This window comes from Aethalodelphis obliquidens, unplaced genomic scaffold (assembly GCF_003676395.1).
Source record: "Aethalodelphis obliquidens isolate GAN/ISIS:26980383/991018 unplaced genomic scaffold, ASM367639v1 scaffold122, whole genome shotgun sequence".
NCBI lineage: Eukaryota > Metazoa > Chordata > Mammalia > Artiodactyla > Delphinidae > Aethalodelphis > Aethalodelphis obliquidens.
In genome coordinates this window covers 721,700-737,151 of record NW_020838066.1, presented here as the reverse complement: position 1 = coordinate 737,151, position 15,452 = coordinate 721,700, and the positions used below count along the sequence as shown (strand labels likewise).

The 15,452-nt window shown below is 45.0% G+C and overlaps 1 long non-coding RNA gene across 1 annotated transcript in view; it reads right to left on the bottom strand.

Annotated features, from left to right (window-relative positions):
• Positions 1 to 5,410: 5,410 nt before the first annotated feature.
• LOC113615688 (uncharacterized) overlaps positions 5,411 to 15,452 on the bottom strand; it is a 19,406-nt gene continuing 9,364 nt past the window's right edge. Inside the window, exon 3 of the long non-coding RNA XR_003431081.1 lies at positions 5,411 to 5,513. This is a non-coding gene — a long non-coding RNA (uncharacterized LOC113615688). The remainder of the gene's footprint in view (positions 5,514 to 15,452) is intronic.

Genomic DNA, 15,452 nt, shown 5'->3' with positions numbered 1-15,452 from the left:
AAAAAAAAAAAAAAAAAAAAAGTCAATATTGGGGCTTCCCTGGTGGCGCAGTGGTTGAGAATCTGCCTGCTAATTCAGGCGACACAGGTTCGAGCCCTGGTCTGGGAGGATCCCACATGCCGCGGAGCAACTAGACCCGTGAGCCACAGCTACTGAGCCTGCGCGTCTGGAGCCTGTGCTCCGCAACGGGAGAGGCCGCGATAGTGAGAGGCCCGTGCACCGCGATGAAGAGTGGCCCCCACTTGCCACAACTAGAGAAAGCCCTCGCACAGAAACGAAGACCCAACACAGCATAAATTAATTAATTAATTAATAAACTCCTACCACCAACATCTTCTTTAAAAAAAAAAAAAATCAATATTAATCCAATTCCTTAACCCAACCCTTTGGAGGAATCAGATAGATGTTATCTATTCTAAAGTGCTTTGTACTTGTCTCAAAAACCAAATCCTACGATGATAGATGCAAGGTACACCCGCAGACTCATTCATTGTATATACTAAGCTATGATATGTTTATTAATGCTTAGCAAAATAAACATGAATATGTCTAAAAAAAAATTTGTGGAATGAATGATCTCAGAACTCTTAAGAGGTCTCTAGAATCATTTAATTCATACACACCTCCTCTTCATTTCATACCTGTTGAATTATTTTAAATGTTTTTGTTGTTGTTGTTTGTTTGTTTTTAACAATAGCCAAGCCAGGAAAGATTGGTGAAACAGATGAACTAGGGCCATTTGTAACTACAGCAGCCAGCCACTGGTCTAGCCTGCCAACGTGTGCCAAGGGCAGGACATCCCTGCCCTTCAGCTCAGGCACCCCCAACCCTGCACCCCTGAGATTTCTCAGTGAAAATCAACAGCAGCAAAGCTCTACCCCTGCAGCACCTCTTCAATAGTAAACACATCTGAATAAAATGTCTTAGCACCAGCTGATCAGGGTATACATAATTGTGATGCAACATTATAAATAATCTAAATCATGGCAAAGTCTGTATAAAGTTTTTAGATTTAACATAGAATAGGGGGAAAATCCAAATGCAAACCCACAGTTCAACACCACGTTTATGTTGAAAATCTCACAAAGATGGCCAAAAAGGGCTGGGATAATGAATATCCCTCCTGCCCCCAAACAATTTTTCTTCAGAATCTACGCTATTTCATCTTTTTGATGAAGTGTGAGGAAAATCTATGGAAAGACTGTAGAAAACTGTGAATGTAGGAGACAACTAACAATAATTCAAACGATCCTTTTCCATAGAAATAAAAATGAACCTTGCAGGTGGAAGGCAATGGATTTTTGCCCCGTGGACAAATGGCTTTGCACTTATCTGTACATTCACTTGGGCTCCCCTTACTGCCTAAACATATGCTGCTGAACCATTTCCATTGGGAAATTTCAGGGGAGTGGAGGGTGGGGCGGTGCCTGAGCTAGAGGGCTGGAGTGTCTTTGTGATTCTCAGATCAGATCTTTGGCATGTGCTCACTTCATATCTGTGTGAGTCATGTTACCTTTTCAAAAAGTGAAAATTCTCTGAACACAGATTTTAATGAAGTGCCCAGACCTAGCATTTAACTCCACCTGGTTGGGAATGTTCGCCCCCAAATGGGACTATGCTCTCACAATCCCCTGTAGGATCACAGAACCAAGGCCTTAGCACCGCAAGTCCTAAGGTTAACCCCAAGCTTAAAGGCCCAGGGACCCCCAGTCAACTTCCCTTTAGAACACCTATAAATTCTAAGTTGTAGAAATATCTGGATAGTCTAGAAGAGTAAGGGCATTGGACATTCTGAAGACTGGATCTTACCAAGCTTGTTTTTTGAAAAGGACGTATAAAAACCCATGGTGAGGGCTTCCCTGGTTGCGCAGTGGTTAAGAATCCGCCTGCCAATGCAGGGGACACGGGTTCGAGCCCTGGTCCAGGAAGATCCCACATGCCGTGGAGCAACTAAGCCCATGCGCCACAACTGCTGAGCCTGCGTTCTAGAGCCCACGTGCCACAACTATTGAAGCCCGTGTGCCTAGAGCCCGTGCTCCGCAACAAGAGCAGCCGCCACAATGAGAAGCCCACGCACCGCAACGAAAAGTAGCCCCCACTCACCGAAACTAGAGAAAGCCTGCATGCAGCAACGAAGACCCAATGAAGCCAAAAATAAATAAATAAAATAAATAAATTTATTTAAAAAAACCACGGTGTTTTGATTTGCATTTCTCTAATAATTAGTGACGTTGAGCATCTTTTCATGTGCCTCTTGGCCATCTGTATGTCTTCTTTGGTGAAATGTCTGTTTAGGTTTTCTACCCATTTTTTAATTGGGTTGTTTGTTGTTTTGATATTGAGCTGCATGAGTTGTTTGTATATTTTGGAGATTAATCCTTTATCCGTTGTTTCATTTGCAAATATTTTCTCCCATTCTGAGGGTTGTCTTTTCATCTTGTTTATGGTTTCCTCTGCTGCGTAAAAGCTTTTAAGTTTCATTAGGTCCCATTTGTTTATTTTTATTTTCATTACTCTAGGAGGTGGGTCAAAAAAGATCTTGCTGTGGTTTATGTCAAAGAGTGTTTTTCCTATGTTTTCCTCTAAGAGTTTTATAGTGTCCGGTCTTATATTTAGGTTTTTAATCCATTTTGAGTTTATTTTTATGTATGGTGTTAGGGAGTGTTCTTATTTCATTCTTTTACATGTAGCTGTCCAATTTTCACAGCACCACTTATTGAAGAGGCTATCCTTTCCCCATTGTATGTTCTTGCCTCCTTTGTCATAAATTAGGTGACCATATGTGTGGGTTTATCTCTGGGCTTTCTATCCTGTTCCATTGATCTATATTTCTATCTCTGTGCCAGTACTATACTGTGTTGATTACTGTAGCTTTGTAGTATAGTTTGAAGTCATGGAGTCTGATTCCTCCAGCTCCGTTTTTCTTTCTCAAGATTGTTTTGGCTATTCATGGTCTTTTGAGTTTCCATACAAATTGTAAAATCTTTAGTTCTAATTCTGGAAACAACCTAAATGTCCAACAACAGATAAATAGATAAAGAAGATGTGGTACATATATACAATGGAATATTACTCAGTCATAAAAAGGAACAAAACTGGGTCATTTGTAGAGATGTGAATGGACCTAGAGTCTGTCATACAGAGTAAAGTAAGCCAGAAAGAGAAAAACAAATATTGTATATTAATGCATATATGTGGAATCTAGAAAAATGGTACAGACGAACATATTTGCAAGGCAGGAATAGAGATGTAGATGTAGAGAACGGACATGTGGACACAGGGGTGGAAGGAGAGGGTGGGACGAATTGGGAGATTAGGTTTGACATAAACATACTATGATGTGTAAAATAGATAGCTAGTGGGAACTTGCTGTATAGCACAGGGAGCTCAACTCAGTGCTCTGTGACAACCTAGATGGGTGGGATGGGGGGGTGGGGGGGGGTGAAGATGGAGGGGATATAGGTATACATATAGCTGATTCACTTCATTGTACAGTAGAAACTAATACAATATTGTAAAGCAATTATACTCCAGTAAAAAAAAAACAAAACCCAAAAAACATAGTGTTTATTGGTTCTAAAAGATTTTCTGTAGGCTTCTCAGAATTTTCTACATACAAAACCACATCATCTGCAAATAGAGATGGTTTCACTTCTTCCTTTCCCATCTAAATGCCTCAGACTGAAATGCCGTAGACTGAAATTCATATGTTGAAACCAGTATGATGGTACTTGGAGGTGAGGCCTTTGGAAGGTGATTAGGTCATGAGGGCTGTGTCCTCATGGGATTAGTGCTTTTATACAAGATACTCTAGAGAGCTTCCTCATCCCTTCCTCCAGGTTAGGTTACAGTGAAAGATAGCTGTCTCTGAAGCAGGAAATAGGCCCTCACCAGACACCACATCTGCTTGTGCCTTCATCTTGGACTTCCCAGCCTCCAGAACTATAAGAAATTTCCAAATATCTGTTCTTTAGAAGCCACCCAGTCTATGGTATTTTGCATACCAGCCTGAATAAACTAAGACATAAAATTCTGCTTACTTACAGTTGGTTATGTTCTACAAAGTCAACTCAAACACCGAATCAGCAAATATGGATCTGCTGTTCCTAAGAGAAATATAGGGTTAGGATCCCACTAGTCTCATATGACACTTTTCCATCAACCAATCCATACATAGTCTTTTTTATATGTATTTTTGTTTAAAGACACCTGATTTAATTTATACTGTTGATTCGTTCATGAATTCTCAGTCACCAGAACATAGCTCATGCCTGAATGAAGTTCGTATAACACACATATTTTCTCCCCAAGACACATCGTAGTGTTTTTGCACTTAGAAACACCAGTCAGCCCTTCAGCACTACTCTGGGGGCCACTTTAAACAGTAAAATCACCAACAAAAAGCACAAAAATGCTTAAAATGTGGCATTAAATAGACATCGAAAAGGAGTTTACAGTATGAGAGCTGAAATAAGAAGGAAAAGTGTCCCCTTGTTTGACCTCAGCTGGGAACATTTGTGTTGGCCACTCAGATGTCAGCTGCTCGGCACATTTCTGTGAATGACCACAAAAGCACAGCAAGTGTTGATTTTGGAGTTACACATAAATTTTAACAAGCAAGTGGATATGCAAATATGGCATCCATGAATAATGAGGATTGACTGTACATTGATTGATTTTTGTATATTAAACCAACCTGCATTCCTATGATAGGTCTAACTTGGTCATGGTGTAGAATCCTTTAAATGTGCTGCTGGATTCTGTTTATGAGGTTTTTTACTGAGGATTTTTTGAATCTATAGTTGGCCCACCATATCTTAGGGTTTGAATCAGTGGATTCAAACAAACGAGGATGGGAAATATTTGAAAAAAATTCCAGAAAATTCTGAAAAGCAAAACTTGAATTTGCTGCACCAGCAACTATTTACATAGCCTTTACACTGTATAAGGTATTATAAGTAATCTAGAGATGATTTAAAGTGTACAGAAGGATGTGTGTAAGTTATATACAAATACTATACCATTTTATATACAGGACTGAAGCATCCTCAGATTTTGGTATCCATGGGGGTGGGGGGGCTGGAGGGAGTGTGTCCTAGAACTAATACTCCAAGGATACTGAAGGATGACTGTATATTCATAAGAGATGTTGGTCTGTAGTTCTGTTTTCTTGTGATAGTTTTTTCTGGTTTTGGTATCAGAGTAATTCTGGCCTCACAGAATGAAATGGGAATTGTTCCCTCATGTTCTAATTTTTGAAGGGTTTGTGAGGAATTAGTGTTAATTCTTTAAATTTTTGGTAGAAGTCACCAGTGAAACCATTAGGTCCAGGGCTTTTCTACGTGGATGGGTTTGATTACTGATTCAATCTCTCTATTTGTCAGGGGTCTATTCAGATTTCCTATTTCTCCTTGAGTCAGTTTGGTGTCTTTCTAGGAATTGGTCCATCTCTTCCAGGTTATCCAATGTGTTGGTGTACAATTGTTCATAGTATGCCTTTATAATCTTTTTTACTTCTCTAAGATTGGCAGTAATATCCCCTCTTTCATTTCTGATTTTAGTAATATGATTTTTCTTTCTGTTTTTTCTTAGTCTAAGCGTTCATCTATTTTGCTGGTCATTTAAAAGAACCAATTTCTTGTTTCAATGATTTTCTCTATTTTATTTTCTATTTCTTATATTTCTGCTCTAACCTTTATTATTTCCTTCCTTCTGCTTGCTTTGTTTCTTAAGTTTCTTAAATGGGATGTTTCTAAAAAACAGAACAGGTCCCTCCCTTCCTCAAAACCCTGCCATGGCTCCTCCCTTTTCACTGTGGCCCAGAAGAACCCCAGTGAGCTGGCTGTAGACACCTCCCCTACCTTTTCTCCTGGGACTCCCCTCAACCCATTGTGCTGCAGGGATATTGTTCCTCTTGTAATCCCCCTGATGAGGCACATGTGTTCCTACCTCAGAGTGTAAATGCCCTGCAAGGAGGCATGTCACATGTATCAGCTTACGGGCAACCCCTCACAGAGGCCTTCTGGGGCCACTCTGGTTTCTACCCATCCAGAACTTCCCACCCCATCACCTCTTTTATTCCCAGGACTCATCACCATCTGATCTAATCTTGTTTATTTGCTTCCTTTACAACCTATACTCCGCCATGTGGGCAGCTGAGCTGGATCTTCCACAGAGCCCCCATCACACCCAATTGTCCTTGTCACTGTCTACTTCCACTGCCCTTAATCTTACCAAAACCAACCAGCTCTTCCCTGCCACTGAGCAGGGAGATCCTTCTGACCGCTCGTCTCCCCTAGCCACTCCTCCCATCCAGGGCCTTGTTTCATTTCCACACAAGCTCTCCAAAGCCAGCCTTATCTTGTCTACTTGTTTCCCACCTCTTCCAAAATGTAAGCTCTGTGGCATCCCAGGGCCAGAGCAGCAGGCTGAGTGTTCAATGATCAGGTATGGCCACTGCTGCTCCCTGCCAGCCTAGAAGACCCAGTGATTCTGATTGTGTCCAGCTGGACAGCCAGTGTGGATGTGTGAGGGTTCCCTGACCTTAGAGGCCTTCCCAGAGCCAGAGGTGATCCACCAGTGATGCTCTCCTCAGTGGTGGCAGGGTCATTGATAATGTGACCTCCCACATGTCCCCACCTGGGGACCCTCACAACCTCCAGAGGCTGAATGGCTCTCAGACAAGTCACAGATTGCGCCAGGTCACTGAGTCCAAGGTGGGTGGCCCACTGGGGTCCAAATCCAACCCCCTCCACCACCTCCCAGCCAGGTTCTAGGGTTCTTAGGTGGGGGCGGGGGTTTTGCAGACCTACTCTGACCCCTCTCCCTTCTCAGTTTCTCTGGGCCTCTGCCTCACTCAACTTCACAGGGACTCAGCCCTCCTCCTCAGCCCTCTTGCTGTGCGGGGAGGGAGCAGGAGGTTGAAGGAGGGGAGGAGAGGGTGAGAAGGGCCTTGGGGGGAAACTCCTGCCAGACCCTCCCCCATTCTCCCCCCAGAGCCCCATCCCCTGCCTGGGCTGCCCTCCCCTGTCCCACTTTCTCTCATCTCTGCACCCCTGTGGACAGATCACATCAGCAGCCAGCACAGGGCATTATGGGACTAAAGGAGCATGCTGAGCACACGCCTGTCCTGAGAGGGACTCCTACCCTTGTCATCACCACCATTACCATCAACCATCAACCCTTACCTCCACCATCACCACCACCACCACCACCATCATCATCACCATCACCAATGCCAGGCCAAGGTGAGGGGTGTGACTTTGATGAGCTCTCAGGAGAGGAGGGAGAGTGTGGGGAGAAAAGAGGTGGCCCCAGGAGGATGGTGCATGGGATGTGCAATGCAGGGAGGACTGAAGTGTGCGGGCTGGGCCGAGAGCAGGCCATACACTTATCAGCGCCCCTGCCCTTGGCAGGGTGGGGTTTCTTGTCACTTGGTGTTTTGCTTTCCAGAGCCCATACCCTAGTAGTGATGTGCCCTGCAAGCATGCAGGCAGATATATGTAAAACTAGCCACTGCACCAGTGAGCTCAGAGCTCCAGGCTGTACACACCACCAAAACCTCCACACAGCAAGAGCCTCTGCTTCTAGAATGATGTTCCAGGGTCAGCAGAGGCCATCATGACAATGTGCAGCTTCAAGGTCAGAGGTCATCACAGCACCCTGCAAGGGGGCTGGAAAAAGAGGTCAGGGAGGCTTTCAGAAATCATTACTCCCACACTCATCCCCCATCTCAGCCAGCCTGTGCCAGGAAATGGGGCCACAGAAGAATGAGGAACCAGACAGATGAGGTTCCTGTCCTCAAGCATGGGGCTCATGTTCTTGCGAGGGAGACAGAATAAACAAATGAACCAGACGGTTCTGGACACAGGCACTATTCCCCTCCACCAGGAAGCCTACACAACCCACTGAACCAACCTTAGCCACTGGGGGCAGACACCCAAAACAATGGGAATTATGAACCAGCAGCCTGCGAAAAGGAGACCCCAAACACAGTAAGTTAAGCAAAATGAGAAGACAGAAAAACACACAGCAGATGAAGGAGCAAGGCAAAAACCCACCAGACCTAACAAATGAAGAGGAAATAGGCAGTCTACCTGAAAAAGAATTCAGAATAATGATAGTAAAGATGATTCAAAATCTTGGAAATAGAATAGAGAAAATACAAGAAACGTTTAACAAGGACCTAGAAGAACTAAAGAGCAAACAAACAGTGATGAACAACACAATAAATGAAATTAAAAATTCTCTAGAAGGGATCAATAGCAGAATAACTGAGGCAGAAGAACGGATAAGTGACCTGGAAGATAAAATAGTGGAAATAACTACTGCAGAGAAGAATAAAGAAAAAAGAATGAAAAGAACTGAGGACAGTCTCAGAGACCTCCAGGACAACATTAAATGCACCAATATTCGAATTATAGGGGTCCCAGAAGAAGAAGAGAAAAAGAAAGGGACTGAGAAAATATTTGAAGAGATTATGGTTGAAAATTTCCCTAATATGGGAAAGGAAATAGTTAATCAAGTCCAGAAAGCACAGAGAGTCCCATACAGGATAAATCCAAGGGAAGAACACGCCAAGACACATATTAATCAAACTATCAAAAATTAAATGCAAAGAAAAAATATTAAAAGCAGCAAGGGAAAAACAACAAATAACACACAAGGGAATCCCCATAAGGTTAACAGCTGATCTTTCAGCAGAAACTCTGAAAGCCAGAAGGCAGTGGCAGGACATGTTTAAAGTGATGAAGGAGAAAAACCTACAACCAAGATTGCTCTACCCAGTAAGGATCTCATTCAGATTTGATGGAGAAATTAAAACCCTTACAGACAAGCAAAAGCTAAGAGAATTCAGCACCACAAAACCAGCTTTACAACAAATGCTAAAGGAACTTCTCTAGGCAAGAAACACAAGAGAAGGAAAAGACCTACAATAACAAACCCAAAGCAATTGAGAAAATGGTAATAGGAACATACATATCGATAATTACCTTAAAAGTAAATGGATTAAATGCTCCCACCAAAAGACATAGACTGGCTGAATGGATACAAAAAAAAGACCCGTATATATGCTGTCTGCAAGAGACCCACTTCAGACCTAGGGACACATACAGACTGAAAGTGAGGGGATGGAAAAAGCTATTCCATGCAAATGGAAATCAAAAGAAAGCTGGAGTAGCAATACTCATATCAGAATTTCTGGAGACTGAAAGTTCAATGAAGAAAGCAAAATAAGGGAAGGTGATGGCGATGTGGGAGGGAGGGAGGCTCTGACCTGCAGAGAATGGGAAAGGCTGAGGGAACAGCAGGCACAAAGGCCCCGAGGCAGGAACAGAGATGCTTGTGACCTGAGCAGGAGGCTGAGGCCGTCCTGGAGTCCTTGTCAGCCTAGAAGAGTCTGGGTTCTGTTCTAAGAGCTGTGGAAAGCCCTTATAGGGAGGACAGATGACTTACAGGTTGAAAGGCTTCTGGCTGTTGGGTGGGGATGCACTGCAGGGAGCCTTGAAGGATGAGGGTATAAGCAGCAGAACATAGGAAAAGGTAGCATGAGTCAAGGGGGCCAGTGCAGAGGTGGTGGGAGTGGCCTGGAGTGAGAGCTGGGGACCAACCGAAAGTTCCCAACTTGAACATAGGGAAGGATAAAATTCATCCTGACCGTGATGGGAAGCAGGAAAGGGGCTGAGCAGCGTGAGGCTTTGCCCATCTCCTGAGGTTGACCCAGATGGCAGAGGAGGAGAGAGGAGAGGGCAGAGACGGTGGGGCAAGACAGAGAGGGACAAAAGGAAAGGGGAGAAAGGGAAGTCATCACAAAGAGCCCCTGGATGGAGTGCGGTGTTAAAAAGCATTCTGAGTCCAGGTTCTGGACCCACAGGGAGGTGTCCTGAGACCTGTGCTGTCAGTGTTGATAGGGGACTGTGCGGCCATGACTGTGGGCCCTGCCTGCCTCTCTCATAGGGGATCCCAGCTCTGTGCACAGAGCTGCCACAACACTCACTGTCGACTGTCAAAAGGCCCCTGAGCCTGAGCCCCAGCCCTTTATCAATGAGCTCAGTGGCCTTAGGAAAGCCTCAGTTTCCCTGTCTGTAAAATGGGCATCCCCTAACCTTGAGCACTTGAGAAGAAGCCATGTGGATCCAGTGAGATTGGCAGCACCCTGGGGATGTAGGTGCATTCTTCACACCAAGGGAGGGATGGAGACCTGCTCCCCCTGCCTGACCCTGCAGACATGCACCTTTGTGAAGACAGAACTGACACCCCCAGTTTCGTGACTCTGGGTCAGAAGAAAAGTAATAAGCCAATCCCAAGGCTGGGTGAGGGCCCTCGGGGTTCCCGCCCTGGCTCTGCCCCTTGTTTTGTGGCCTGGGCAGATGAGAGACTCATACGAATTGGCACCTGGAAGGCCCAGTGCCTGCTGCAGTGAGCACCCCATACCGCCCCTTCATTCACTGTCCCACCTGTCCATACCCCCCAAGAAGCCCCTCCCCCTTAAGTGGAGACCACATGCCTCCTGGATCCTGTCCCTATCATTGTGGAGGAGTTGATGGGCAATGCCTCTTAAAGCACCTGGTATACCGTAAGTGCTCAATGAATACTTCCCTTCATCTCCTTAGATTCATTCACAGACTGTCCTTTTACCAACAGGAGAGGCTCCCATCCCAGGGGGCACATATGTTTACCAGATACACACTGAGCCGCCCAGTGCCGGGCCTGGGAAGTTCAATAGGCGACTGGGGCTGATCCTGTCACACGCACCCCACACAACAGTGTCAAGAGCAGAGTCCTCAGCCTGTGCCAACCCCAAGCCAGAGGTGTTGAGGCCCTGCAGGCAGCTCCCAATGAACTAGTTTTACTCCTAAAATTACATCTAACACATGGTTTTGACAAGACCCTTTAGAATCAAAGCTCCCTTCAACATTTATAGTTAAGGCATCTCAGGCCAACTCTCATGAAATGAGTTAAAAGACCGTAGAGCCTTGTGACTCAAAGACAGTGAATGAACACACGGGGTGAACCAAAGTGACCTTGTGCACTGCCCTCCGCCCCGTCCCTGCTGACCCCTGAGTCATTTTGCTCAGGTGAAACAATTATTCACTGTTTAAATCTTCACAATTAAATCTTCCCGTTATGTCACTGATTTAGGTCAACCTACATATTTGAAACCCCAAAAGAAATGGTTTTAGGAACTGCTCAATAGCTGAAACACATCCAACCTTATTACCAAGTTGGAAAAGTTGCAAGAGGCAAAACGGTTGATGGATTTTCAAAAAACCCTTCGCCAAGTTCTTACCCAATAGAATTACAGTGCTGGGGCTTCGGCAGAGTCAGGGCCTCTGGGGAGGAAACTGACTCAGAAATGCCACTTGTTGTGGCTTAATATATATCCACAGTTCTTTGACTCTCTCCTCTCCAAAAGGTGGAGCCTAGCTCCCCTACCCTTGAGTGTGGGCTGGGCTTAGTGATTCACTTTTAACCAAAGGAAAGTGGTGGAAGTGAGGTGATGTGTCTTCTAACGTTAGGTCACAGGAAAACCTTCTGCCTTTCTCTCCTGGATTATTCATTCTGGAGGAGCCAAATGCCATGTCATAAGGACTCCCAAGCAACACTGAAGAGAGCCCTGAGTGGGGAGGAGCTGAAGCCCCCAGCCAACAGCTGGCCATGAGGGAGTGAATCACCTTGGAAGTGGATCCCCAGGCCCAGCCAGGCCTTCAAGTGAGACTGCAGCCCTGACCAACATCTGCACCTCACGAGAGACACAGAGCCAGAACCATGCTGCCAAGCTGCTTCTGAATTTTTGACCCATAAAAACTGGGGGGATGATCAATGTTTACTGTTGTTTTAACTACTAAATTTTGGGATAATTTGTTACACATCACTAGATTTGTTATACACCATTGAACGGTGGCCACTTCTCTGGCTAGAAAAGTACAAACAAGGAGGTCCTTAGAACTTGGAGCTGAGATCCTTTAACTTGGGGCCCTACCCAGATTCCCTTCACCCGCCAGCGGCCCTCACCCCCTCACCCCCAGCCTCCCACTATTGAGAGTGCTGGCTGCTCTCAGCCTGCACTGCCCATTACACTTCACCCCTCATCAGACCTTGGCCAATGACTGATGGGGTATCTGTGTTGTGTCATTCATTCTACCATACCCTGTGGATTGGGCTGAGGCTTGGCCCTGGCAGAGACCCTAACCTGGCATAACTCCCTCTCTTATGCCACCCTGTACTACTTCCTCCAGAGAGCCCTCCTCAATAAGTCAGTGGCACAAAATTCCCCTGCCTGTCCCAGTAGGACGTGTGTCATCTTAGAGAGAAGAACCCAGTTGCTATCATGTGATAAAGCCTGGATGAGAGTCCAACTCTAGCTCTTTCCACTCCATCACATTGCTTCCCTAGAACGTGGCACGTGGCAGACAGTGTGTTTATTGAATGAGAAGGTGCTGACAGCCTCTGGGCTTTAAAATACTTCATGGGGCCTGCCTGCCAGAGACGGGGTAGGAGTTCAGCTTTAGAGTACAGGCCCTTGAGAGCTGGAGGGCCACGTGGGGAAGTGGCAGTACATGACCTGTGTTCCGCTCGGGGTCCTGCCGCTGACCACTGCATGGCCTCAGACACGTCCCTGTGCTCTGAGCCTCCAGCTTTGTATCTACAGAGTGGGGGTCATGTGGTAATCTTGCTCTAGCAAAGCTGCTGTGAGAAGGAGGCCATCACCCTGCTTCCAGCATAGCAAGTACACCCTGACCACAGAGACGTCTTATAAATTCATCCCAAGAACTAGATGGTGCCTGCCACAGAGCAGGGATCCATGGTGTGTGTGAAACAAATGAATGAATGAATGAATGAACACAAGGGATGGCCTCTGCAAGCTCAGATTACCATCTCACAGGAATGGATCTCTGTGAGGGGAGGGGTGGCTGCAGAGCAGGACCCTCCCACCCAGAGCCCAAGGGTAGCATTAACTCCTCCTCCCTCCAGCTGTGATCCTCTGTCCTCTCCTCCAGGGACATCTTCATACTGCAGGGAAAGATCCAGTTCTCTCCACTCCCTTCCCACTGCTTGGATATCCATCAGCAGATACAGATGTCTAATGATGCTGGCCACAAAACGCTGAGGGTGAGGGAGACAGAGGGACAGAAAGGAGGAGTGAGGATGGTAGGGACAAGAGCAGAGGCGGCTTCTGTGGTTTCTGAGGCCAAGTCCTTCGAGAGTCTGTTCTCTCTCAGTTGTGAAAAACAACACTTTCTACAGCAGGAAACAGCTTTGCTGCTTCTATTTCCACACTTCAAAGGTGGCTTCAGCAATGAAAGGTGGCTTAGCTGACGTCCGCATCAGCACTAAGGCAGGACACAGGTGCAGAAATGGCTTTGCATTTAGGATTTCTCTTTGGGACCTAATGACTTTGCTGAGGGTCTTTCACAGGATGGTGCTGACAAGCCAGGGCTGCTCCCACCTGACAGGTACAAACTCAGGCTTAATTTCCTGCAATTCTGGGAGACTTTTCTCTTTTCACATCAACTTTAGCTTTGGAGTTTAGCTGGGTACTATGATGATCTACAATGAGAGATTTAAATGAAAGGGTCAGAGCAATGTGACAACCGATGAGGAGGCAGGTGAGATGCAAAGACTTGAGAGACTCCACGCACCATTGCTGCCTCTTAATATGGGAAGGGGTTACCAGCCAAGGAAAGCAGCATCCTCTAGGAGCTAGGAGGGATCCTCAGCTGACAGCCAGCAAAGAAATGGAAATCTCAGTCCCACCACCTCAAGGAACTGAATTCTGCCAACAACCCAAATGAACAAAGAAACAGATTCTCACCTGGAGTCTTTGGAGGGAGCGCAGCCCTGCCGACACCTTGATTTTAGCCCCTTGAGGCCTAAACCCGACCTCTGACCTAAAGAACTGTATGAGATTTAAGTTTGTCTTGTTTTAAGCCACTAAGTGTGTAGACATTTATTACAGCAGCAATAGAAAACTAACACAGGATTTTTCTTGGAACTAGAGAATTTATTGAAAATTTTATCTAAAATACTAAAAGCCCCAAAACTAAGACAAATTTGAAAAAGAAGACCAAGTGGTGAAAAAGTGAACAAGTTGGTGTAGTGGGTTGAATCATGTCCCTCAGAAATGTATGTCCAAAGACATATCCCTGTGAGTGTGACCTTATTTGGAAATAAGGTCTTTGCAGATATAACTAGGTGAAGGATCTCAAGATGGGATCATCCTGGATTAGGATGGGCCCTAAATCCAATGACCAGTTTCCCTTTCAAGAGAAAGTGTAGAGAGACACGTAGAGAGAAGGCTGTGTGAGTACGGAGGCAGGGTTGGGAGTGATGTGGCCACAAACCATGGGACGCCTGGAGCCACCAAAAGGTGGGAAGAGGCAGGAAGGAACCTCCCCTAGAGTTTCTGGAGGGAGCACAGCTCTGCCGACACCTTGATCTCAGGCTTCTGGCCTCCACACTGTGAGAGTATAAATTTCTGTTTATCTCCCCAAGTTTGTGGAAATTCGTTGCAGCAGCCACCAGAAACGAATACAGTAGGGGAACATGTGCTATAAAATTCCAAGATGTGTTATACATAGTACTGATGTATTATCACAGACAGAGACAAATGACAAACAGATCAGACCAGAACGCCTTGGCATATACCTGTGTGGAATGAAAAGCGCTTATCACACAGATATGGCTCTGTAAACCTGGGGAGACGAACTCAGCTCGATCGTGAGGTGTTATCTTTCTTATGCATGGCTGGATATGGCTTATTAATGCTTGTTCAGAAGTGTTGCAACTTTGCTCATGAGAATATTGGCCTGTAATTTGCTTTTCCCACATAAGGCAAATTATGTGGGATTTGTCAGAGTTTAGCATTAAGCTTATGTTAGCATCATGAAATGAAAGGCGAGTGTTTCTTCCTTTTGTATATGTATATATGTTGGAAAGTTTGTGAAGTATTAGAATTACGGGTTCCTTCCCAGGCTGGTAGCACTTTCTGATAAAATCATACTGGGATTTTTTTCTGTGTGGGAAGATTTTTAAGCACTGATTTTATTTCTTAGTGGCTATAAGATTATTCAGGAATATTTCATATTGAGCCAGCTTAGCTATCATATTTTTCTAGATATTTATTTCATCTCGGCTTTCAAATTTACTGGCATAAAGATATTTTTAATAACCTCTGGCTAATTTTAATTTTTTTAACTGTTTGTGGTATTATTATCTCTTGTAAATAGAAATAAAATAGCAGGAAGAGCTGGAACTTGCTAACAGGGCCACTGGTGCAGCGATATTTACTGAAGCCTTGCTTTTAATTGTCAAAAATCAGATGTCCATAACTTGGAGAGGAAATTAATGCACTGTGGTATATTAATACAATGGAATGCAGTACAGCAATAAAAAGGAATGAACTAAATCTACACATATCAACACGGATGAATTAATAAACACACAGTTGG